The sequence below is a fragment of the Desmodus rotundus genome, chromosome 4, assembly GCF_022682495.2.
Source record: "Desmodus rotundus isolate HL8 chromosome 4, HLdesRot8A.1, whole genome shotgun sequence".
Classification (NCBI taxonomy): Eukaryota; Metazoa; Chordata; class Mammalia; order Chiroptera; family Phyllostomidae; genus Desmodus; species Desmodus rotundus.
Genome location: NC_071390.1, coordinates 140,860,792 through 140,887,617, shown reverse-complemented (window position 1 = coordinate 140,887,617; position 26,826 = coordinate 140,860,792). Strand labels below are relative to the sequence as shown.

Genomic DNA, 26,826 nt, shown 5'->3' with positions numbered 1-26,826 from the left:
GGAGAACTGTTTTAACTACATGTCTAATCATTGACAAATGAGAATCTGGGACAATTCAGCAATTAAATTGAGAAAGAGAAAAGAAATATAGAAAGATGACTATGGACCAAATTATCACTACTTTTACTTCTAGAATCTATACTCACTAAGAACATAATTGACATTTGTAACATAAATTTAGCAATAACAATATGTAAGATAAAGCAAATTTATTTTATAATTGTTATCCTACTTTTAAAATAAAGACTCAACCTAAACTGGAGTTGATTTTTTACTTTAACTATTTACTGTGAAAGGTTCCCTTTCAGGCACTAACTATTGTCATATAGTAAAAAGCTCCTATAACACATAATTCTTACAGGAAAGTTATAACAAACAATAACAAAACACAAGGAGTGTGACCATGCAGACAATCCACTGACATTTTGGTTTATAAACTCAAATTGTTTCTTCCATGCAAATACATACATGTAATTATACATTCTCCCATATCAGCACTTTTAATCTTTCTAGTTCATATAAGCTGTTTTGTTTCCCTAAGTATTTTTTCCTGTGAAATACTTCCTTAGGTTTTTAGATTTAGAAATAAGCTCCATTTGTGCTAATTTTCTGCTCTTTTCCAGAGGAAGCAACAGATCACAGTGCTGTAAAGTTTACTCTTTCTAACTTCCGTTCTGGACCCACACACTCCCCCTTTATGGAGTGTGAGCAGAGGAGACTGCTGTCCCCCTTCCAGGGCAATGTCTCTCAACGTTTTTCATTATTACACCCTTAAGGAGCCTTTTTAGACACTTTTGTCCCTAATTACTCACTACTGACTTTTAATACTACAGATAATCTGCATGCTTGTTAGCATACTGTGGCCCTTGGCGGGGATGTATTCCTTTTCCACTGCTGCTGTAACAAACTACCACAAACGTAACAGCTTAAACTCAAATTTGTTATCATACAGTTCTGTAAAAATAGAAATCTGATGTTACAAAATAGGAGGATGTAAAGTAAGTCATACGGGATATAATGAATAATATGGTAATAACTATGTATGACGTTGAGTGGTTACATGAAATATTGGGGGGGTCACTTTGTAAAGTATATGACTGACTACTATTCTGCATACCTAAACTAGTAGAAAATAATGTTGACTATAAACTTTAATTGAAAAATAAAATAAAATAAAAGTCAATGTGTGTCCCTGTGTTGAAATGACAAAGTTGACAGGGCTACATTCTTCTAAGGAAATCTAGGGCAGAGTCTGTTCCAGCTTTTTGAGGCCACCCACATTCCTTTTTCCCCTGGTGCCCCTTCTCCATGTGCAAAGCAAACATTGCATCTCTCTGTGAGTTCTTCCACAGTCACATCTTTCTCTCCTGCTTTTAAAGACTCTTGTGATTGTGTTGGGCCCACCCCGATGATCCAGGATCATCTTTCCATTTTGAGATCAGCAACCTTAATTCCTTTGGCAACTTTAATTTCCCTTTAGCATGTAACATACTGTGTTCGCAGGTTCTGGGGATTAGGACTTGGACTCCTTTAATGGGACAAGGCTAGGGGCAGAGAAACATTATTCTGCCTCTCAGAGAAGGTCACAAAACACTGTGGTACCTAACATTGTCTTGCCCCTAAAGAACCCATTCTACCCTGCTGAGAACGAATGCTCTAAGATGTAAGTGCTTCCACGACCTCCCTTACTCCCTGTTTTTGGGCTTTCAGGCCAGTGTTCAATAAACCTCCAGATTAAAAATTCTTAGTAGGTGATAAAAAATTCTTAAATAGGTAATAAAACTTTTCTAGATACACATATGCATCTCGATGCACAAACATTTTTCAAAATAAAATTTAAAACAACCATATTTTTTCAATATAGAAAAACTCACCATTGACCTAATCCATCACTACCCATATTACAAGTCTTTTATTTATCCAGTAAGCCTAGGAAGCACATAATAGTGCCAAGTAAAGATTTCTCTATGTCATCATTGAAATACCAGAAATCAAAATTTAGAGAGGGAAGAAGTGATAGTAAAAATTTTTCTAGATTGTGCTGTGTTTTTGTCTCCTGAAACCACTTCTCCTATGAATAAGCTATCTCAGAAGCTGCTTCTGGAATACGGAATATGGAAGCCACAGTTAAAAATGTGCCTGCCTCTCCTGGTGTCTCCAGGGAAATGATCAACCTCATTGTTCTGTTTTGACTGCAGTGTTGCTGTGGAAGCAGCAGGATGCCCGACGTTTTAGACTGGGAGGCTTTGCCCACTGAAGTCTTTCTCTTTAAAAAAAAAAAAAAAAAAGAAAAGAAAAGCCTGAGCCAAATCATCAGCTTTCTGTTCTCTCTGCTACATCAATTAATGGTACCTGAAAATCCAATTCGATTTAATCTTCTTGAAATGGAAGCCTAGAAGAAACTCTTCTTTTTCAAAGGAAATCCACCTAAAAAGCTGTCAAAGATGATTGCACCCTTGGCTTCAGGATGGCAGAAACAAACTCACAGTCATGCTGTCAAATGAGACAATTTAAATGAGAAAATTTAAAGCATATTTGTATCTAGATAGATAATGACTTGGGAAGGAAGGCAGCAATCATATGCATTAAAAATGAAATTACTTGTGCTAGTTGGCAAGTTCTGTCAGTGATGAAGCTTCTACATTTTTTGTCTCAGGCATTCTAAATTCAAAGGATTTGATGATTCCCTACCCCCATCTCCAAGATGACACTATGAAAAAAACCACCACTTTTAAATAAGAATCCAATTCTCAATTAAGTTGTGCAACAGATCAAGTAGGTTTTCAATAAGCTTGACTCATCGGCCCTCTTAAGCCCAATCTTCTATGTGTTTGACACAGAGCCCTTCCTAGACTGTATGATGCTGTGGGCACCAGGGAATTCCTTCTTTTGTCTTAATTGTGCCCACAGACCACCCCCAAAATAAAGAAGCCTTTCCTTATCCCTTCAAGAATAGTTTCTGCTTTCTGAGCTAACAAGTAGCCAACTGGCCCCAATAGAAATTGTCCCCAGGTCCAAGTACCAGAATGCTTTCCTCAGTCTACACCATCAGCCCCTAGGCTTGTGCCTACCACATGCTGCTCTGTATATATTGTTTACTGAGTAAAACATTCAATGATCCTGTCCTATGTGGGCAAAATAGGGATGGATGACTGAGATATGGGAGAGCCACTATACAAATACTGACATTTGAAGGAATGAAAAGATGAGGTATGGAGATGACGGGAGAAGGATGACTGAACCAGAAATCGGATAGCCTGAGTTCAAGTCCACTGGAACTTTATATAATGATTTTATTCTCTCTCTCCCTCTCAGTAGGCTTACCTATAAAAATGGAATGAATAGTGTTTGCCACACCAAATCATTGCAAATATTAAAAAAGATAATGTATATGAAAGTGCTTAGCATGGTACCTAACAAATAGAGGGAGATCAAAATATGGTTGTTTAGCAAAGGAACAAACCAACCAGCCAGCATGGAAACACCAGTTGAAACAGTGACTTCATTGTAGGCCCTTTCTAATGTCCCTTTATTGTAAGGCACTTCTTAGAGTATTCCTGTGGGATAAGGAGTGAGAAAACTTGAGGCTGAATTACATCTTATTGTTGTTGTTTTTCACTGTAGGTAAAGAAAGATCTCAATTATTTTGTGGACTTTTGTTGAATTCACTTGGAATTCCACTGTAGCACACTCAGAAATGGAAAAGCATTCTGTAAATGAGTAACTGAATTAGTCCTTATTTTAAAAAGGGAATAGATTCAAATATATCTAAGTTTTTCACAGCAGGCTCCAGTTCTTGGTAAGCCTGAATAATGAAATAAAAATATGGTCAGATATTTTTTTTAGGTTTTATCTACTTATTTTTAGAGAGGGGAAGGGAGGGAGAAAAATGTCGATATGTGGTTGCCTCTTGCAAGTAGGTTGCTTCCTACTGGGGACCTGACCTGTAACTGAGGCATGCGCCCTGAAACCCAGGCATGTGCCCTGAAACCCAGGCATGTGTCCTGACTGGTAATGGAACCAGTGAGCCTTTGGTTTGCAGGCCTGCACTCAGTCTGCTGAGCCACACCAGCCAGGGCAGATATGATCAGATCTTTTAAGGAACTCTTTGAAAGTAATCTGAATTCTGCATACTTACAAGTATGTAATTCTCCCCTCTTAGTATCCGGCATGTTAGTTGTTCCAACAGCAGTGGGGGCTAGAAGGAAAAGTTACCTTGGGGTTGGAAGAATTAATGCTGATAGTGCAGAATGTTAACTGCATAGAAATGTTGGTCTCCGGCATGCTGGCAAAGATGAAATGACTAAGTGAGAAAAAAATGATAGCCGAATCCCAGTAATAAAGAGGAGAAAAGTTAAAACACAAGTATTCCAAATTTCAAAACAGTATTAGAATGTGGGATCTTAGGTTGGGTTTTTCTAAAACATGCCAAGCATTTACCAAATTTTTGAGGGTTGGGGACATAGAGTATTAAGGATCAAGTAGGGTAGGGAGTGAGGCAGCGAAGGAGTAAAAGTGTCAAACGTGAAGGCAAATAGAAGCAAGAGTATACAAATGGAACATTCGCCACATTTAAGAATCAAATTTAGCATCAAAATCACAAGGATTTGAGAACTGAGGCAGTTTGGGCTGCTATAACAAGACATTATGGACTTGGTGGCTTAAACACACATTTATCTGTCATCTTTATTTCTCTCTTCTGGGGGCTGGAAGTCTGAGGTTAGAATGCCAACATGGTCAGATTCTTGGTGACAACCCTCTCCTGGTTTATTTTTTATTTTTATTTTTTTTATTGTTGTTAGTTACATTTGTCCCACCTTTTTCCCCATTGCTCTCCCCTGCCCTGTCCCCCTCCTCTCCCACAGTCAATGCCCCTGACCACTGTCCATGCCTGTGAGTCCTCTATTCATGTTCTTTGGTTTATTGATAACATTTCCCTCTATGTCATCACACAGCAGAGAGGAAGATCTTCGCTCTGTTTCTTCTTATGAGGGCACTAATCCCATTCATGAGGACTCCACCTGCAAGACCACTTTAAGTAGCTCTCGAATGCCCCACCTCCCATGCCTTTTCACTGGGGATTAGGGCCACAACGTATGAGTTCTGGGGCGACACAAATGTTCAGTCCATAGCAAGTAACAAGATGAAGAGTCCTTGCTTCATCCTTAGTTTCTGTGACTTCCTGAGTTAGTAGCCACAATGTATTAAGTGTGTGAGATGGTTGATCATTTAAAACAGACTCTGGCAACAATCTTGCTAGAAAAACCTCAAGCTAGTGAGAAGTGGCATCATCTGGACTTGACCACATAGTTTCTGACTTTAAATACAACACATTTCAAATTTTGCAAGTGCTTGGGAGAATCAAACAACTAAGTCTGTTGAGAAATAGTTGAGTTTAAAGTACATTTATATTTGAAATGATGATCTCCATTGTTGAGACTGGGTGAGTAGAAGCAACTGGTTTCTCGTGCTTTTAAAGTAGTTGCCACTTTTGAATGGGAAATCCTTTTTCATTAACAGAACAGATGTAAACTACAAATCACATTTTCATTTCCAGCATTGTTCTAGCTAATGTCCCACTGCTGTCACTACCTGACCTAACATTTTATTTTAGCCATGGTTATTGGTTATGTACACAATATGTTCCAATGCATTTTTTTATTGTTTACAATTTTTATATTTTTTATTGTCGTTCAATTACAGTTGTCTCAATTTTCCCCCATTACTCTCCCCTTCCCTACCCACCCTCCACCTCCCACATTCAGTCCTCCCCCCCCCCATTGTCTTGTCCATGGGTCCTTTATACATGTTCCTTGACTTGTATAAGGAACCTTATACTTGTATAAGGAGCCTTCCCCTTCCTTCCCCCATTATCCTTCTCCCCCCGCCCCTCTGGTCACTGTCAGCTTGTTCTTTGTTTCCATGTCCCTGGTTGTATTTTGCTCACTTGTCCAGGCAGGCTTGAACACGAGAGAATCCGGGAGACTTGAGCATTTCACTCTGCTACAAAATCAACAAACAGTCAAGTGGACAATATATAAAGATAATGTAACAAAATAGTAACAGTTTTTTTACTAGAGGGAGGTCATGTTTTTCCCCCATCTTCTACTATACTGTGTTTTCTAAATTTTCTATGAAAGGAAGCATACAATTTTATCATTGTAAAAAAATAACTGACTTGGAAATTTGTACTGTGTTTATGTAAAGACATGCCTTTACTCTTTAGAAATACACACTGAGGTATTTTTACATGCATAATCTCTATAAATTTCTCATGGGCTTATTTAGAAAAAAACAATAAGAATTTAAAACAGATGAACTATTCTAAATTAAAGTAGATGAAGATGTGACAGCTAACTTCCATGTATGATCCTATATCAATCCTTGATTTAAAAATGTTATAGAGGAAATCCCTGGGAAAATCTGGCAATTTTGAATGTAGAATGAATATTAAAAGACAAAATGATATAATGCTAAATTTCTTGAGTGGGATTATTGCATCATGGTTATTTAGGAAAATATCTTTGCTCTTAGGTGATAAATGCTTAAATATTTAGAGGTGAAATGTCAAGATATCAACTGACTCTTAAATAGGTCATGAAAATAAAAAGAGGATAAAGAAGTAAATTCAGTGTGGCAAAATGTTAATTATTGATGAATCCAGATAAATGACATATGGATGTTCATTACCTCAGTCTCACAATTTTCCTATAAATTTAGAAATTCTTGTAACTGTGCAGAAACTCCATTTCTTTAACAGAACCCTTTTTCCTTCCTTCCTGTCAACTCCCTTCCTTAATCATTAAGCCCTTAGGACAACAGATTCTGGTCAGCATCAAACTGTCTTAAGAACAAAGCCTCAGTCTGCTGACCACAGAAACGGAATGTTGTCAAGCTAAAGATAACATCTTGGCTTCACTTGTGTTTCAGCCCCAGGCCTGTGAAGCGAAAAGACCCTCTCTGCCAAACCCTCAGGAAACCAGACAAAAGAATGCCCCGGCTGACGTCAGGCCCTGACACAAGGGTCCACTACCCCTGCCCCAACCAATCAGTACAGCCATGACCCCACCTCCTTCAGCCACCGAGATAATGATTTTTCCCCTTTGTAACCCAACCTCTGGAAGGCATTGGGGATCAACCAAGTCTTTGAGTGTGAGCTCACTTGTGACTCTGGGTGTGGCATCATTTCCTTAAAGATAAACCTTTACTTTCCTAGCTGCAGATTCCTAATCTCTTTTGATTTGGCTTTGATGCATGCAGGCAAATGAACGTCTTTAGTTTCATAGCCTTCTCAAAATAGATAATGGCGGGGGAGGGGGTACCAATATGTGTTTTTAATTTTAAATACCTTTGCTCCCAAGAAGAAAATAGTGTGTTTTGCTTAAATTTTCATATTAATCAAGGTAGATTAATTCATTGATCTGTATTAATCCAGGTGGAGGTGTTAATGGTGAGTGGCACCATATGTTACCATAAGGTTAGACCTCAGTTCTTGAGATAGGTTACGAAAGAATTCAGAGCCCAAAACTCAAATACAAGCGAAAGTTTATTTAGAAATTTACACAGGGAGAAGAAGTGAGCTGGGCTGTATGGACTCAGGAAACAAGTTACAGGGGCAAAAGCAGGGCCCTTGGAGCTTAAGAGAAAGAAAGCAAAGCCTTGAGGGAAGAAAGGGGGAAGGTGCAGGCATGCTCCAGAGAGAGAGCCCACACTGGGTCCTCCATCTTAAGGGGTTTTGTTTGTTTTCCAAAAGCAGGATTTTAGGGGATGTCTCTGGGAGGATCTCTGTAGGGTAAATGGAGGCAGTCTGGCTTCCTCACCCAAGTGTCTGGGCAACTAAGGGAAGCAGTTTCCCATAACCTTGACAATGGGCCTGATAAGTAGTGTTCCCATAGCCTTGAGTGGGCTCACATGTGTAGTATGAAGCTCTGTTGCACAAGATCCATTGGCATCCTGCTGGCTTTGTCTCTAGTACTTAAGCAGGTAGAGACTCCCTGCTGGGTGCCATGTAAGGGGACAGGTGACATTCAGTGTGCTATGCAGAGACATGCAGGGAGACACACAACTTGCAGCATGCGTGGGTCGCCCACCCATGAATAAAGGCACGCCAGACATCCTCACGGCTCTGTGAATATTATTCCATCTGCCTGAATACGGTGAACCTGTCAGGCCTTGAATGGTCGCAACACAATCTCAGCAGAATATTCATCAGCTTTCAAGGTGTGTCCTTTTCTGATTTTGGTCTGTGGTGATTGGTTGACACTAGGGCAGGGGGTTATTAGTCAATGCAGCTGGTCCTGATGTCAGCCGTGGCACCACTTCATCTGGATTTGCTGCTTTTCTGGGCCTGGAGCTGGAACAAACTGAGGCCTGGATGTCATCTCTGGTTTGACCATACTCTGTCCTGTGGTCAACAGGCCCAAGGCTTTGTTCCTAAGATTACTTGGTGTAGGTCAGAACCTCATTTCCCGAGGGCTTAATGTTTAAGGGAGTGGTTGTGCAGGGGCTTAAATGGGAGTCATATGAGGCTATTTTCTGTCCTCCTAGTTCCCCCTGTAAGGGGGTCTACTACATAACTGGTGACATGCCAGGGCAGGAAAGGTCAAGGAGGGTTTGAACAACGTGACCTGTGATATTCTTGGGGAGGAAAGGTCACATGGGGAGCAAGGTCCCACTCCACAATACTTGTTTCCCCAGTTTTGTTCATTGCTAGGCAGCTGGGGTTTTCTGCCCTGGCGACCTGTTCCTGGCCTGTGGTTTCTACTCTGCTCATGTCCATGTAACTGCCTACTCTAACAGAAGTGGTTCACTGTCTTACTTACTAGCTTTATTGCTTTCAATCTGATCTCACAACAGAAGAGTCAAACAGAGCTGTATTAGTTCAAGTCACTGAATTTGAATATTTGTGAAGAGTTGCTCTTTGAGTACTTTCAAAATAGTTTTGAGAGTGAAAGAACTGATTTTTGCTCATGAACAGGTAATTTAGGGTGAAATTACATGCCCCCTACAGTCTATAGTGTGGCTTAACTGTGTATCTTCTGAAGTCGTGTTTTACTTTTTAACTGCCTATAGGAAGATGAAGAAATAAGAAATGAAAATGGAGATATATTGTTTTAAAAGACTCCATTAAAAGCAATGTGTTTGTTTATTCTTTCATTTCAAATTTTGAATTCTGACACAATATCCCAGAAACACCTAAGCTGTACCTCATAGCTCATAGCTCAAAAGATACACACAGCAATTCCAAAGCTCAGTAGGACATTCTTCCTGGTCATAACCTGACTGGTTGGGATTTTTTACATTATAAATCACATACCATATGAATAAATAGTCCATAACATTGTTCAGTAGGTTTTAAAATATGCTGATGGAAAAATAACCTTTTGAAATTTTGAAAACTTTTGCAGCACTCAGAACAAATAAGAGCAGAATGACTTGTAGCCTTGTAGCCTCCAGTCCACTTACAAGATCAGATGGGGACTCCAGGAAAGGAAAACAAACTTTGTCTCCCTGTCTTCTCACATAGTGCATGCTCTGGGCTTCCAAAATGCAACAATTTTCCTTACCTTGGCAACAAAATCTGGGTGGTTCACCCAAAGTTCTCCTGTTTCTGGTGCCAAACTTCATTATACTCTTGAGCAGCTGAGGTAACCCCCTCTTGGTTTTCATTGCAACATCCATTCTCCTGTCCATTCTGGGGACTGGAGGTGGCTTGGACCCAGTAGTTTTCCCTTTCACCATCATTCACGGGCTTGTTGTGTGGTCATCATTATTAGTCCCTGGTATTTCTCTTTCCTTGGCTGTAGGTTGATGAAGTTGGGTCTCCACCCTCGGTCTTATAAGCTGTTTATTGAATTTCCCAACATGGTGGCCTTACTCTGCTAGTTTTAAAAAATATTGCTACAGTTTTTATTGTTTGGCCATACCTTCAGGTATAACTTTTATTTATTTTACTTCCCGTCTTGAGAAAATCCACGCCAGAGCTTAGGGTCAGGGTCACAGGACACATGGAGGCAGGACTCAGCACGCTCTCTCAGAAAACTTCCTCTCGTTAGTAATGATGAATCTGCAGCCTAGGAAGGCTTCAGTGCTTAACTTTTTAAAAACTTTTATTCTTGGGGCCCAGTAACATTTTACCATTCTCTTAGTTCTCTGAAGAGATTTGTTAGGAACTCCCTGAACAAAGAGCTCCAGGCAGCCTCACAGTTGCATTTATAAAACGGATAACCTTTTCAGGACACTCACGGGCTGCCTAGTGAATTGCTCCAATAATTGTTCTTTTGAAAGGACAGAACTCCCAGGTATATATACAATAATGAATTTATTGAGGTGAAGGTTTTTAAAAGATAAGAAAATTTCTTTTGTTAGAGATGTTGTCTGGAATGAACTAAAACTTAAATCTGGTTGCTTAGTTTTTCTTTTGTGACTTTAGAAAAATTTGTAAATTTGAATATCTCCACGAGTTTTCCTTCCTTTCACCCATCAATGTTTGGGTTAGTATCATGTTGATAGTGAAGATTCTGTCAATAGAAGAGGAATAAATTGGGTATCAGAATAAAAATTACCTTGGATAATTAGAATTTTGAGAACATTAATAATCATTTAAATATAATAGAATTAAAAAATAAAACTTTAATGGTAAAGTGATCGGTCTATTTAATCTCTAAATAACATATAAAATCATTCCCACAGAGAAAGGGATTTGTAGCCGTTTTTGTTTCGTTAGAAGACTGCTTTGCTCCCCTCCGCCCCGTGCCCAGTGTCACAGACTGGTCTCCGAAAACAGATTTGAAATGTACCATGTTCATGAACATGGAGAAAAAGAGTGCCGAATGTACTCACTTTTATGTTTATGTCTCTTTTTCATTTTTCCTTTGGACCGTTTGCCTTTTTCCTATTACTTTACAGGTATTCGTATATTCTACATCTGTGCTGGCCACTCCAGTGATGCGGCTTGTCCGAACCGAGACGTTGTGTAAGTGTAACATAAAAACTGAACTTTGAAGATAGCATTAAAATGTAAACTATCTTATTACTAATTTTATATTGGTTATTAAAATGATAATATTTTTGATATAGTGATATAAATATATAATTAAAATTATTTTATCTATTTCTTTTGATCTTTTTAAATGTGATTATTAGAAAATTTTAAATCACACACGTGGTTTGCATTATATTTCTATTTGGACACAACTGTTCTCTGCTCATACCAGTCTTGGGTTGGTAACAAATCTTTGTGTGGGTGTAGTTTGTCATACACTCTGTTTCAATGAAGAAAAGAGATGGTTCTGGCTGCAGAGTACAGACTGTAGGAAATCAAGGAGAAGAGTGAGTGAGTCCCAGAAAATCTTTGGAAAAACTGCTATGGACAGCCTGTGATGAGCAATGACATGCAATTGTCAAGGATGACTTCCTGGGTCTCTAACTGAATCACTGTGCCATTTACTGTGACAGGGAGACTGAGGGCAAAATAGGTTGAAAGGGGGAAACAAAGTGGTCAATTTTTGGCCTGTTAAGTCTGATGCATCAAAGCAGACTTATAAACTGGTTAAATGAATTTGGAGTGCTCATATTCCAAATTCCCATAAACAAGAGAATGAAGCTTGTCTCCTTTAGCTATTAAGGTATAAATGACAACCACACAAAGTCTCCATGACATATAACCATAAGTATGTTTCTCATGCATTTGTGGAAGGGTTGACGTTCAGCTGAACCAGGCTACATTCGGATTCTCAGTGCGGGTTGGGCTCTGGTCTGTTCCACATGTGCTTATTGTAGGATTCAGGCCGAAGGTACAGCAACTAGAGAGGAACCTCTTCGTATGTAGTCATGAATGCTCATGAAATAACACCATGCTCATGTAGAAACATTCATGCCTCATCAGCCTCAGTTGGAACTTGCACAGAATTGTTTTTGCCTGTATTCCATCATTCAAAGCAAGCTGATGACCAAACCCAATGTCATTGGGATGGAGCACTAAACTCTGCCCACTTTGCCAAGGCATCAAGGTGAAGTAAATAAAGAATTCTGTGTCTTGTTGGTGGGAATGCAGATTGGTGCAGCCACTGTGGAAATCAGTATGGAGGTACCTCAAAAATTAAAAATGGAACTGCCTTTGACCCAGCAATTCCACTGCTGGGATTATACCCTAAGAATCCTGAAACACCAATCCAAAAGAATCTATGCACCCCAATGTTCATAGCAGCACAATTTACAATAGCCAAGTACTGGAAGCAACCTAAGTGCCCATCAGCAAATGAGTGGATCAAAAAACTGTGGCACATTTACACAATGGAATTCTACACAGCAGAGAGTAAGAAGGAGCTCCTACCCTTTGCAACAGCATGGATGGAACTGGAGAGCATTATGCTAAGTGAAATAGGCCAGGTAGTGAGGGACAAATACCATATGATCTCACCTTTAACTGGAACGTAATTAACAAAAGAAAAAAGCAAAGAAAATATAACCAGAGTCATTGAAATTAAGAACAATCCAACAATAGCCAGAGGGGAGGGGGAGGGGACAGTGGGGAGAAGGGTTTTTAGGAACTACTATAAAGGACACATGGACAAAACCAAGGGGGAGGGTGGAAGCAAGGGAGGGAGGTGGGTTTGGCCAGGGTGGTGACAGGGAGTGGTGGGGAGAAAATGCAGACAACTGTAATTGAACAAGAATAAAGTAATTTATAAAAAAAAAAAAAGAAGCAGAAGGATGGTATGGACAATGTATCAGCAGACACACGTTAGCCGAGGTGCTAACAGAGTGACTGGTGCTCCTGGGTCTGTCCTTTTTCTACCACCATATAATCAGCCTTCCTGGTGGGACAAGCAGAGTGAGGCTTTGGGGACAGACTGGAGGAAAAAGACTGGACAAAAGTTTTATTTTTTACCAGAAGGACCTTGATTTGAGTTTATATTGTAATACTGAAATTGTAAAAGTTCCTTAAGTTTCCTGAGCCCTATATTTCTCATTTGTAGAGATGAGAACATATGATTTACAGGGCTGCTGTGAATATTAAAATGAAACTATTTGCTATTATTGCCTTTGCTCTTCTCTCTGTATCCTATAGATACTGTTTTCCACTAATACCTCATTATATCTATTTGTTTACATCTTTACCTTTGTTCTTCCCAAACTATAACACCATAGGGGAGAACGAGATCAGATTTGTAATCATAACATCTAGTATAATACTGGGTATGTAAAATCTTCTCTAACAGGTTGAATGAATTATTCACTTTTCTCTTGTAGAAATTATAGAACAAAGGTGGGCCATATTTCGTGACTGCCAATCTTCTCTTCGATGACTGTATTATGAGTTATTTTACCATGTAGTAAAATGCCTTATAAAGTACCTGACACATATTATGAGCTGTATAAATCTTAGCTTTCATTCTTTTCTATCTGCAGATTTTTAGAAGGAACATAACATATGACAGTGAGACTCTGCACCATTGGACATCACAACACTCTAAGCTCTTTAGTTAACAAATAATTTTAACCAACCTAAAAGTTCCCTTTTATAAAGTTAATTCTGTATAGTAAAATTCAGCAAGTGCTTCAGTAACTATAGTGTACCTGAGAAGCTTTATTGCTCTGGTGAATTCTCAGAAGGGCATCCAAAAGAAGACTATACCAGATAGTTACATAGGAGCTGTTCCAAAAGATTTTTTCTATAGTAAATTTATCCTGGAAACATTATTTTTACTGTTAATAGAGATTGTCATTCTAAGTAAACTCATTTACTTATTACTGATCGTGTGATACAGGTCTGATGTCCATTCAAATGTTATTTGTCTATCTTTAGTGATTAATATTAATTCTTGTGATAAAAGTATGTATGAACTTCATCAAAATTAAGGAATTTTGTGCTGCAAATTATACCATCAAGGATGTGAAAAGACATCTAACGGAATATGAAAAACATATTTGCAAATCATGTATCTGATAAGGAATTTGTATTTTTAAAATATAGGAAGTCATACACCTCAATAATTAAATAATACAATTAAAATGGGAAGAGAATCTAAATAGACCTTGCTCTAAGAAAATATAAAAATGGCTAATAAAAACACGGAAAGATGCTCAACACCATTAGTTATTAAGAAAATGCAAATCAAAGCCAGGAGAAGCAACCATTTCACACTGACTAGGACAGCTGTGAGCACAAAGACAAGCAATAACCTGTGAGGAGAAATTGAAAGTCTCCCACCTTGCTGGTGGGTGTGTAAAATGATGTAGGAACTTTAAAAAACCTGAATGGTACTTCTTGAAAATGTTAAACATAGAATTACCATATGATTGAATAATTCCACTCTTAGGTTTATACCCAAGGGAAACGAAACCATAGGCACACAAACTTGTAAATATATGCAGCAGTATTATTCATAATAACCAAAATTGGAAACAACCCACATGCTCATCAGCTGATCGTTGGATTAACGAAATATGGTCTAAGCGTACCATGGAATGTTATTCAGCAACTGAAAGAAATAAAGTACTAATACGTGCTATGGCATAGACGAGCCTTGAAGACATGGTGCTCTGTGAAAGAAGGCAGTCACACACAAAAATACGTATAGATCCATTTGTATGAAATGTCCCGAAAAGGCAAATCTGTAGAAACAGTTGATTAGAAGTTGCATAGGGAAGGAGGGGTAAGAATAATTAATTACTGTTAATGGGTTTACGTTTTTTTTTTTCTGTGTGATAAAAATGTGGTGGCGGTTACACAACTCTGTAAATAGACAAAAAGACACTGAATTGCACACTTTAAATATGTCAATTGTATAATATATGAATTATGTCTCAGTGAAGTTGAGAAACTAAGTACAGTGTAAATGTTTGCAGGGTTATGTTGAGAAAACCTTCTCAGGTAAATATTATGTAAAAGGTCAGACTAGCCTCAAATTTTTATTCCATTAGTAACGCAGCAATGTCACTTCCATTGTGCATTGTTGAGTACTTATCCTATATCCAGTTCCGCTCTGAGTTTGGGGTAGACAGTGGTTAATAAGGGAGAGAAGACATGTGTTTCTCAAATTTGCATTCTTGTGGTAGCAGGAGTAGTAAGAGACAATAAAAAGCTTAGAAATACTAATTTCATATAGTCATGAAACATATAAAGAAAAGAAAGTAAGAAAATTGATACAGTAAAACTGGGAGTGGAGGAAGGAAGAATGCGGTTGGCCTCTCTGACCTTTGAGCTGAGATGCAGGAGCTGAGAAGTCAGGGGAAGCACTGGGAAATAATGCTCCAGACAGAGAGAAGGATGTTGTAAAGGCCCCAGGGGGAGGAAGACTCTGGCCGTGTGTCTGGAGCATGAGTGAGAGGCAGAGAGATGGGGTAGGAGTTAGGCTCATATAGCACATCATAGGAAGTTTGGATTTTATTTTCAAGGCATTGGAAAACATTGGAGGATTTGAAAAGAGGAAAGACTTGAGAAAACTAAGTTTTGTTGGCCAATCTGAGCCCAAGGGGCCTTATTCACTTCTCGATCTAACCAATGATATCCTGGATTTTGATACTGAGTCTGGTACCATAATGGGATGAAACTTTTGAGGGAGACAGGGAGCATATTTTGCATGTTGGAAAAATGTAAGTAATTATGACCAGAGGACAAAGTGTAATGACTGAAAAACATGGTGACGTTATTGCAGCTCTTTCTACCAAGAGGAACTGTTTCCCCAAGGTGATAGGAGTGACATTGTGTGAGTTCTGGACACTAGGCCTTAAGGGGCCTTCATGCAGTTGGGAAGATTGTCCTAATGGTGCCATGCCATTAAGAATCCTCGGATGAAAGGCAGAGTGAGGACCGGGTTCCCTTACCCCAGCCATGTCAGTCGACTCTTGTCCTTGTCATCCTGCCAGCTCAACGCAGCCACATGAGCCCAAACAAGTGAAGCAGAAAAAACACCCACTCAACCCACAGAATCACAAAAATCAATGAATTGCTGTTGGTTTAAGCCCGTGGATTGGAAGTGAATTTTTTGAAGCAGCAATAGATAATTGACTCATTATCTCTCCAATGGCTTTGACCTCTCCTTTCCCTCCTCTATCTTAACAGTAATTTATCTTACCTCCAGCCTCGTAAATGTTCCTTCTACTCCTGAACCCTGTGTTGAATAAGTTCATAAATTCATCTGTGAGTTTTCCATTTATTCTGCTTAAAATGATTTTGCCCATCTCCTTCTTACCACCGATGGTCTCAGCTCAGTAGTGACCTCCTCAAAGAGGCCTTTCTCAATAGTTCTTATCACTTTCATCCTCAGTATCCTGTTTCTTTTAGTTCATAACAATTAGAATTCTCTAGAATAATCTATTATTTTACTTGCATTTTGTCCATCTCTTTCTATGGAAATGTAAGAGCTGTGAGAACAGAGACTTTATGAGGTACAACACTGTATTACTATCACCCATATCATTAACCGGCTTTTACATATTGAATAAATGAATGGTGGATACATGAATGGATGTTTAGAGAATACTTTTACTAATTTTTATGTGAAATAAGTTCTGGATAAAGTAGATATTCAATGATCCCCTATATGTTAACTATTATGTTCGGCATTTTAATGGTAATGGACCTGAAGTTCAGTGAGATTAAAGTATTATCTATTATAGAAAGTGGCAGAATAAAATATGAATCCAGATCTTTAATACATCAAAGAGCTCTTTTCAGGTGCTTTTATATTTAAAGTAGGGTGTTAAAGAATGAACAATTGTGGCCATACCTGAATGTCAGTAGTTGGATTGTAAAGAATGCATTTTTTTTCCAAAAAGGTTCCTTCCTTTCTCACAATTTTCACCCTGTATCATTGACTACCAGGTTGGTACATATGAACTGATTTGCATCAATGTGTGAAAGATCACACAGGCTGCAGGGCACAGCCAGGTTGGGGTGACACTGAAAGGGATCCTAAAATTTATGTAAGTAAAAAGGACCAAGAATAGTGAAAACGGTTTTGTAGAAAATACAAAGTGTAGGACTTACACCGCCAGACTTCAAAACTTACCATTAACCTAACGTATCAAGACAGTGTGATACAGAAATAAACCCATATATGTACAGTCAATTGGTTTTTGATGAAGGCGTTTAAATAATTCAATGAGGAAATACTCTTTGCAGAAAATGGTGCTGGGGGAATGGTTAGCCTCATGTAAAAAGATGAATGTTATCCCTTAGGTTACACCATACACAGAACAACACAAAGAGGATCATAAATCGACATGTTAATGTATAAAATGTCTAGAAGGAAACATGAAATTTCTATTAATATGTATCTTTTGAGAAATCTCTAATTAACTTTAGTATGGCATCTTGTTTAATTTATTAAATTACTTATATTTTCAATTTACTCTGTTAATTCCTTCTGTTCTGTATAGTGTATCATTATTTTTGCATCTCACAGGTTTGTCTGAACCCTCTATAGGCTGTGGCAATGAACACCGGTTGTGAGTGGGCATATCCTTTGGAGGGCCACCTTTCAATCTTCTACACTAGCCAACATAAATGAAAACATGTTTCTCCACAAAGACTCATTTGCTGCATTATTCATAGTATCCCCAAATGGAAACAACCCTACATCCATTTACAGGTGAATGGATAAACAAAATGTGGCACATCCATATAACATACTCACAATAAGAAGAAACGAACTATTGACATACACAAAGCCATGAGTGAGAATCTCAAAACATTATGTTAAATAACATATTATGTGATTACAGTTGTATGAAATCTCTACCAAACCTATAGAGCCAGAAACATATCAATGGTCTCCTCGGGTCTATGGTGAAAGTACAGATGGACTGCAAAATGGCACAAAGGTAGTTTTGGGGTGGTGGAAGCATTGTAAAGGTGGAATGCACTGATGGCTGCACAGCTCATAAATTACTAAAACTCACGGAACTGTATATTTACAACGGGGAAAAGTTTTATGACTTATAACTTGTAAACCTGTTAAAATAAATCCAGAAGGGGCCGTGAGCTACCACACCAGTACCCAATCTCTTTCATAGCCATGGCTCCTAGGACGTGAGATAATGTAAAACAAGACAGATAGTGGCTGAGTCTTGGGAGAGTTTGTTGCACACACAATGCACCTTACTTCATGAGAGGCAGTAGTACTCGGTGCCACAATCTAGATTACTATTTCCACCACCATTATCTAACCCTGCCAGTATGGCCACTTTTGCTGTCTATCTTTGTTCCCCATATTTCAAGATCACTATACAAATAATGTATACCAACATTGTTTTTCTTTGCATGGAACATATTATAGCTAAATAAAGTCCTTTTTAACCTCAAACCTGGTCTCATTTTATTTCCTTTCTTTCTTGAGATAATGCTTCTAGTGTTGTAATCTATCCTTTATATATTTACATTTACAATTAGTGTGCTATGAACATTTTCTTTTGTGTGTGTTTTTAATAAATGGAATCGTTAAGTATTCTTTTTTGCAACTTGCTGTCTTTCCTCACAAAATCTTAAGGTTTGGAACTCTAGTCTTGATAGTACATAATTCTTTCGAAGTACAACATATAGTTCATGTCTTTTAACTCCCATTGTCTGCTGTTCCACCATGTGAAAACATTGTGTTTTCTTCATTCATCCCATTATTGGTTAACATTTGATGATTCTATTATTTTGCTGCTACAAACAAAGCTGCAATGGGCAACCTCTTGACTTGGTACAAGTGTTTCTCAAAGAAACATATCAAGAAGTGAATCTGTTGGATGGTACAGTATGTCTACATTCAGTCTTTCTAGATCTGGTCAAATTGGCTAAGCCGATTATACCCAAAGCCAACAGTGCATTACAATTATTCCCGGTCTGTGGTTCACTCTTCCCCATGCAGTAAATCAGAAACCTTAGGTCCCTGTAGTTCTGTTACCCACTGTATCCAGCTACTGGAAGAGGAACTTGAGTGTGCAGGAGGCACAGCTGCTTCTTACATATTTTGTTTTGGAACTTCTACTCTGATTTCAGCTGCTGAGAACTACTTTCAAGGCCACACCCAGCTACAAGAAAGGCTAGCAATTGTTTGGCAACCACTTTCCAGCTAAAACCATGTGTTCTGGGAAAGAGCACAGGAGTTCAATCAACAGTTTCGTATGAGTTTTTAATCTCTTCAACATCCTCATCTACGGTACTGTCAGAATATAATTTTTGCCAATCTGACAAGTAAAATATGGCATCTCATTGGTGTTTTCCTTTGTATTTCACAGATTTTGACTGAGTTTAAGAAGAAATTTTTTTCTGAAAAACTGAAAGATAAACAGAACAGGTAAAAATAATGTTAAGGGCTAAATGTCTGAGTTGCCCCCAAACTCATACATTAAATATCTAATCTTCAATGTGATCGTACTTGGAAGTGGGGACTTTGGAGAGGTAATTCAGTATTGATGGTATATAGGAAACTGTTCTGCGTGGTGTGGGCCCAGCTCCCACTCAGAAAGGCCAGGGGGGAGCGAGGTCTGGCACATAAGACCCATGCCCATGGATAGGTTCTCCTATGGGGAATCAGGCCTGCATTGTACCCAGGCTGCTATGAGGCTTTCTTTTGCTAAAACTTCCCCACCCTGAATTGAGGCAGCAAACGTTTACTGCACATCTTTAAAGTAACTTCCTAAAATCTATGCTAAACCTTGGAAGGATGAGTGTAACCAGTCCAACCACTTTTCCCTTTACCTTTGCAAATATCCTCCTTTTTGATGTAATTATCATCCTCTCCTTTGTTTTCTGTAACTGCCTAAAGCAAACCTGTGCATAGTAAATGAGGATCATCCTCAAAGTAATGTGCCCAGAAAAGCAATAAAAGCCTGTCAAGGCAAGGGTCGAGGTGCTTTCCTCTTGAGAGAATGGCAGTGCTGTCCCTTTTCCTCCACAGGACTCAGTAGTCCGTGTGAATTTGTCTCGTCTCAGCCACAACACATGGAACTTGCGGGCCAGGATCCGCATCAATGGTAGACCACTCGTGAGCAGTGTTAGTGCCCTTATATAAAAAAGGCCAGAGATTCTGCTCCTTCTGCCATGTGATAAGCAGATGATATCCACATCAAATGATCTTGATTATTCAGTGAAACTATGACAGAATGTCTGCATTCTATAGAAGGCAGTGGCTGGAGGACCAGGGCAGGCAAGGTTGTGTGGTCTGTCTCACTCCCCAGTTGTTCCTCCCAGTTTATCTGCATGCAGATGTGGGACCACCCACTCCATTAGCACTGCCTTGCCTGCCCCGGTTCTCCAGCCGCTGCCTTGCTATGAGTCCTCTCCTCCTCCGCTGCCTGTCTCCTCCCCTCCTACCGGTCTGGATGAATGTTTCTTCTTTAACTCCTTGGTTGTCAGACTTACATACAGTTTGATTTTCTGGCAGTTCTGGTTGGTTTTGCTTTTAAATTTGTTGTCCTTGTTTTGGTTGTGCAAGGACAGTGTGTCTACCTACGCCTCCATTTTGGCTGGAAGATGTCTTCCCATTCTTTTAGCAGGGTCTCTCACAGAGCAGAAGTGTTTAATGCTCATGAAGTCCTGCTTCTCAGTTTTTTCTTTCACAGATCTTATTTTTGGTGTTGTTTTTTTTTTTAAGTCACCACTAAACCCTAGGTCACCTAAATTTTCTCATTTGTCTTCATCCAGGAGTTTTATAGTTTTATAAAACTATAGTTTTTTTATAGTTTGCACTTTACATTTATGTGTACGATCCATTGTGAGTTAATTTTTATGAAGGCCATAATGTCTGTAGATGTCCAGTAGTTCCAGTACCATTTGCTGGAAAGACTATCCTTTCTCCACTGAACTGCCTTTGTTCCTTTGTCAAAGTTCAGTTGATTCCATTTGTGTGAGTTTATTCCTGGCCTTTGTTTTGTTGATCTATTTACCTATTCTTTGCCTATAACACATTGTCTTGTTTAATCTAGCTTCCATAGTAAATCTTGAAATTGAGTGGTGTTAGTCCATTTATTTTGTCCTTTTTAATAAGTGTTGTGGTGACTATTCTAAGTAATTTGATTTCTATATACACTATAGAATTTTCTGCTGTCTGCAAGATAACTTTATAGAGTTTTGATTGGGTATTTCCTTTCATTTTGTAGTCATTGTGATTTAAGTTTCTTCTTTTTCTACACCTGCAGTCCTAAGTCCCCAACTTTATTCTCTTACTTTTGTTTTTCCATTGAAACAGGAAATTAGCACACACTCCCTTTTCTAAGATATTTAGAACTCTTTTGAATAGGCTGAGCTTTTCCTAGTTCTACAGATGAATTTTGTAAGCTCCTTTTTACCTTGTTTAAGCAGACCATGAACTCTTCAGGCTCACCCTTCATTCTCTATCAATGATTCATTTATTCAAACAGTGAAAGAATTTGTATCTTGACAGGAGTCAAAAGTAGCTGCTTATCAATGTAAGAAAAAATACTGACAAATTTCCTTTATAATGTTATCTCATCAAGCCATGTCTGTTGAAAACTCTCACACACAAAGATTTCTCTTTGCCTGTGTTGTTCCTGCGTTACTCTACTGAACTTGATCATAAGCCTCCTAAACATAGCTAAATGGAAAGGTTCGGGGTTCTTCCAGCTATAGTTGACACTGCAGAACACCTTTATCAGAGACTTTCCTGCTTGCTGGGTTATTAGATGCAGGTAGAGTGGTTGTCAGTAAAATATTCACCAGAAAAATATTTTGAATTGAAAATACAGGGCTTACGTTGAGCCTGACTTCAGGGGTACATTCACAACAAAACACGAAGCAGCATTCACAAATCTTGTCATGTGTGTATGTGTGTGTGTGTGATGCAAAATCTAGTATGTCCTTTAAACTCTTGTTGAGTCAGTGCCTGTGCATCCTCTGTGCATGTGTGTACACGCATGCTCAGGGATGTGGTCCTATGCGGGCAGTCTTTGCTCAGCTCTCAACTCCCAATGGCAGAGACCTTATCTTTTCTGTTCACCACATATGAATGAATTAATCAATGAGTGAATGAATAAATAAACACCTCATGTATGAATGAACAATTGCATGAATGAAGAGTTCTACATACCTTTCTAATTTAAATACACTTTTCTATTTTAAATAAATCAGGTGCTTGGTAAAATTTTGGTTTTATGTATTATTCTGTGAGTCTCTTGAAGGTGAAGAATTGTGTTGTTATAATCTCTGTATTTCCAACTGCTAGCACAGTGCCTGGAACTTAGTACCCAATATACCTTTTTTAAATTAAACAAAGTGAAGAGTGACTTCAAAGGGAAATTCATTTACTTCTTACTAATTAGCAGCTAAAAACTGAAAGTCTAAACGAGCACAGGAACAAAGGCATGCCCCTGAAGAGTCACATGTATGTCTCTGTGTGTATGTGCCTGTCTTGCTTCATCTACCCTCAGTGTAGATGAAATTTTGGGAAAGCTTTCTGTTAAATTTTATATTTTATGATACAAAAGTAAGAGATGCAAAGCCAGAAAGGTATTTGAGGTACGGAAGGGGCCAGTGGAGGGATGAAGAATGTAAGGTAGGAAAGAGAATGGAATGAAGAGAAGATGCCTTTACTAAATTAAGATTTGAATATTGAAATTGTGGCACAGTACAGTCATTGTAGGCTGTTTTCTTTAAAGCTGAAGGGAGCCTGGAAAAGGGACCAAAGAAGAGTCAGGAGTCATTACTCAGTTACCCAAAATAAACCTCAATCAGGTTACATGTGCTTACTGTGGTCAGTGGCCATGGAGAGAGTGATTGTTGCTAATACCACCTGGTTGAAGAGATTTAAAATTTCTTCTGATGAGATTATTTAAATCAGAAACCTCTGCCAATATTTCTAGTGTGCCATTGAATTTCATAGTAGAGCTTTGAAAACTCTTTTTAACCTTAGTAAAATCATTATTAGTTAAACAAACCCTCTTTCTCCCAAGAACCATAGCAATAAGAGTAATCCTAAATTTCCACTAAATGGAATGTTGGCATAACAAATCCTCTGCTATGTTAAACCACCGGCCAAGGCCAAAACAACCAAAAATACGTTCTGTGAAAATTTGGAAAAAAACACGTCTTAAAGAATAAAGCACAATATGTTGGTATCCTGTTATCTAATATGATTACCATTTCAGTTTTTACAGTGGATGAGACCCTTTAAGATTAATTGTGTTAAGGGTACTTCCTTTCTATACTCATTTGCCAAAACTAATTAGAAATAAGGATTTCCTGCAGATGAGAGTCATGAGCTATCATGTGAGTGTTGTAACAAGTTAGTACTTTTTTTGGGATTATCTCTATTGTGTCTGTTAACATCTTTAATTCTTTCTTTCTATTGTTGTCCAAATTATAATTTTTCTCTTCTCATTCATTTACCTGTTATACTAGTAATAGTGTCATAGTATGTTCAGATACCAATTTTTCTGGCCACAGGGATTATTTTAACTTTAAAATCTAGCTCTTAAGTATTAGAGGGACTGTCAGTATATTTTCCCATTATTTTAAAATTTCTGTCATTCTCTCTCATTGAATACATTCACCAAAATTGTTCAATATGAGCAGAACAAATACATAATGTTATTTGCCTTCCAAATTAATAAGCCAATTCAACAACATAAAAAGAACTATACTATAAAATCAAATTGCAAATTAATGTACAAATTAATGTTTGTCTACTTATAGAAGCACTTTATCCTAAATAAAATCAGATAGTTAAATAGCTGTAAATCATACACCTATTTCCAATTTTGAATAGATACTGTGAAATCAGTATAATATGTATTTAACTGTTTCTACCATTTTAGCTTTGCCTCTATAATTTTCTACCTTTCTGTAGTCTCTTCACTCAGTATAGACTTTGGAATTTTAATGTAAAAGAAATCATATCCATGAGATTTTGGGATTTGACTGAGGACAGATATGAGGTTTCCACATTCAATCCACTTGAATCTTTGCATGCTATGCCTGATGCTCACTTCCGTTTCTTCAATCCTGCCTTATGTATTCCCTTGTTCTAGTGTGTTTGCCACTTAAAATTGGTTATTTGACTAGAATTTCAACCAATATGTATCTTTTGAGAAATCTCTAATTTAGTATAGCATCTTGTTTAGTTTATTAAATTAGTTATATTTTCAATTGACTCTGTTAATACTTTCTCTTATGTATAACGTATCATTATTTTTGCATCTTCCAGGTTTGTCTGAACGCCCTGTAGACTGTGGCAATGTTCCTAACCAGCTAGCCAGCATTTCACAGATTTTTCTAGTTACAAACTTACCTGTGAAAAACTGCAATGCTTGAGATAAATCTTTGCAACAGTGAATATTTCATTTTAAAGTCCAAGTAGCTCAACTCTCCACAGAAACAGTGATGAAACTCTTCAGCTGCAGAAACTCAAGGCAAATCTCTTGACCTTTTGGAAATATAATCACTGTCATTCTTTTTGATAAGAAGCCCTTGAAAGCAGAAAACAACTTTTACTGTTTATATGAAAAGCTTATTAAAACAAAAAATGATTTTTATTTACTCAGAGATATTTCTCTGTATTCGAGTGATCTTATTTTGTTTATATGTGGTCCCCAAAGGTGTGGTCTGATTTTGTGAATTCAACATAAGGACAGCATACTAAATGATCCAGGCAGAGTGAGAAGCAGTTTCTGAGTGGAAATAGGAAAAATTTCAAAACCTAAAAATGTGGAATTTGAATGGCATTCTCCACATACCTTTAGAACAGACCCAGCTGTTATGATTGATGGATTAAATAATAGTTGCTCAACTCTGTTATACAAAGTGTGGTCCTCAGCATATCCCAGCATATCTTCCCGGCATATCCTGGGAGATAGTCAGAAACTGAGGAGCTTGAGGCTCATACCAGACCTACTGAATCAGAATTTACTTTTCCCCAACATCCTCAAGTGGTTTGTATGCACACAAACTTTGAGAAGTGCTGGCTTCATCCACTTCTTGACTCAAAAGATGAGAAAATCAGGCAAAAAAATGTGGACTTTGTGTAGGGTTAAAAATAGAACTTTAAAAAAAAATAATGAAAGCCACTACTTGCTAGTAAAATCAAACCAGTTAACTTGAACTAATATGTAGAAGAAAATAGGAAAGTTTGATCTTACATAGGAAGCATTCTCAGAAGCAAGTGCAATTTAAGACGTGCCTTGGTTTGCCCAAAGCCAGGACATCCAGATGAAAAAGCATTTTGACAAGTCATGCAGAGGTGCTCAGTACTAGACATTTGGCTCACTTAAAGAACATTCCAGGGGTTTGGGTGTAAAATACTACTGTTGCAGCCTACACTAGGTCGATAGCTTCCTTACAGAACTTCGCAGATGACATAGTATTCACACATTGGGCAGGTGTGTTTTCCTGGGTCATAGGTGTCCTGACCCTTGGGCATTTGGCCTGTGGGCACACAGTGCTGTTGTGTGATCCCGCTGCTGAGCTGTTGAACAGTGGATCCTGTGGTGGTGCTTTCTGATAAAACACTTCAATGAAGCCTATTCAGCATTTTTCACCAAAGCTTTATTTCCAGAAGAAGTTGAAAGTGGTATCTAGAGAACAGAGACATTGATTTTACTTTTAAATTTTTTCACTGGAGGAAAGAATGAGTTCTGATCCCAGTTACATAATTAGAAGCACCTAGTGTATCTGTTCCTGAGCAGATAAAGGGCAGTCACTTCTGAAATGAATTAAGTCAACCATTATTTTTTCACTAAATTACTGGAGTCATTTGTTTATTCTTGTAACTCCAGCTGGAACATTTTAGGATTAAAGGTGACTTCCTGATAAAGTAAAGAACTATTTTCATTTTACTGATTTAATTTGTTTATTGTCCTGATCAAATCCTGGATATTTCCCTTGTCTTAGTTGCAGTTATTGGAACTTTCATGAAATCAGGCAACTTCTGATCCAAACTACGTATGAACTGATATGTTTTTGCCAAAGACAACGATCACTACAAATTAGCCTATTTTTACTGAAACCACATTCTTCCAGCTTGGATTTAGCTTTAATTTTGAAAAAAGAAGAACTTAGAAATAGTGAAATCTACCATCCAACTCATTTCACATGCAAGGAAAATTATGAAAGAATTATATAAATATTATGATAATGATACTTTAATAATAAATATAAATTATAAGCTTTTTTCATAGTATTTTCCTAACTAAAAGAAGTAGAAAAAACTTTCTTTTCTAGCTACTTTAAGAGTATGGTAATGTCACATATATATATTTTTTCAGAATCTGGATGGTTTGAGAATCTTCTCCCCATTGTTTCCCTAAAATGCCTAGATTTCTTTTTCTGTTCTCTTAGAGTTAATGATGAAAGAGAAAGTAGTTTGATAGCTTTCCGTCACTTAAAATCTATTGCCAGGCATGGTACTAAGTTCTCTCAGGAAGGAAGAAGTCTCTACCTTTTAAGAGTATACATTCTGCTTCATTTCTCATTAGACTGCACTCAGGTCTCACCTCTGGAGCTTGGTTTCAATGTAAGAGCATAAGCATGAGAGGAATGGACCAGGCTTGCTGTGCATGTTCAGCTCGGCACTTAGGACATGGGCGCCAGGCAATATCTTTCTGGAAGATACTTGTGTTTACCATATGAGCATCCCCTCTAAAGGTAAGGAAAATCCCACCATCTACTAACAGTCTTCTTATATTATGAACTAGTTAATTTTTAAATTTATTTAAATCGTTTATTTTCCTCTTCACATTTGGACTCTAGAACACTAGTTCACATTGCCCTAAGAAAAGATATATCCTTAATATTGATTTTCAACTTTACTCACGAACAATTGAAAAATTTCCTTCTTGCTCTCATATTTCAGGATCTGATGAACTAGCTGTGGCTGT

The 26,826-nt window shown here is 38.0% G+C and overlaps 1 long non-coding RNA gene across 1 annotated transcript in view; it reads right to left on the bottom strand.

Moving 5' to 3' along the window:
- Nucleotides 1-7,545: 7,545 nt before the first annotated feature.
- Nucleotides 7,546-26,826, bottom strand: part of LOC123478210 (uncharacterized) — a 46,099-nt gene continuing 26,818 nt past the window's right edge. Inside the window, exons 2-3 of the long non-coding RNA XR_006653362.2 lie at nt 24,243-24,377; nt 7,546-10,520 (exon numbers count right to left, since the gene is read on the bottom strand). This is a non-coding gene — a long non-coding RNA (uncharacterized lncRNA). The remainder of the gene's footprint in view (nt 10,521-24,242; nt 24,378-26,826) is intronic.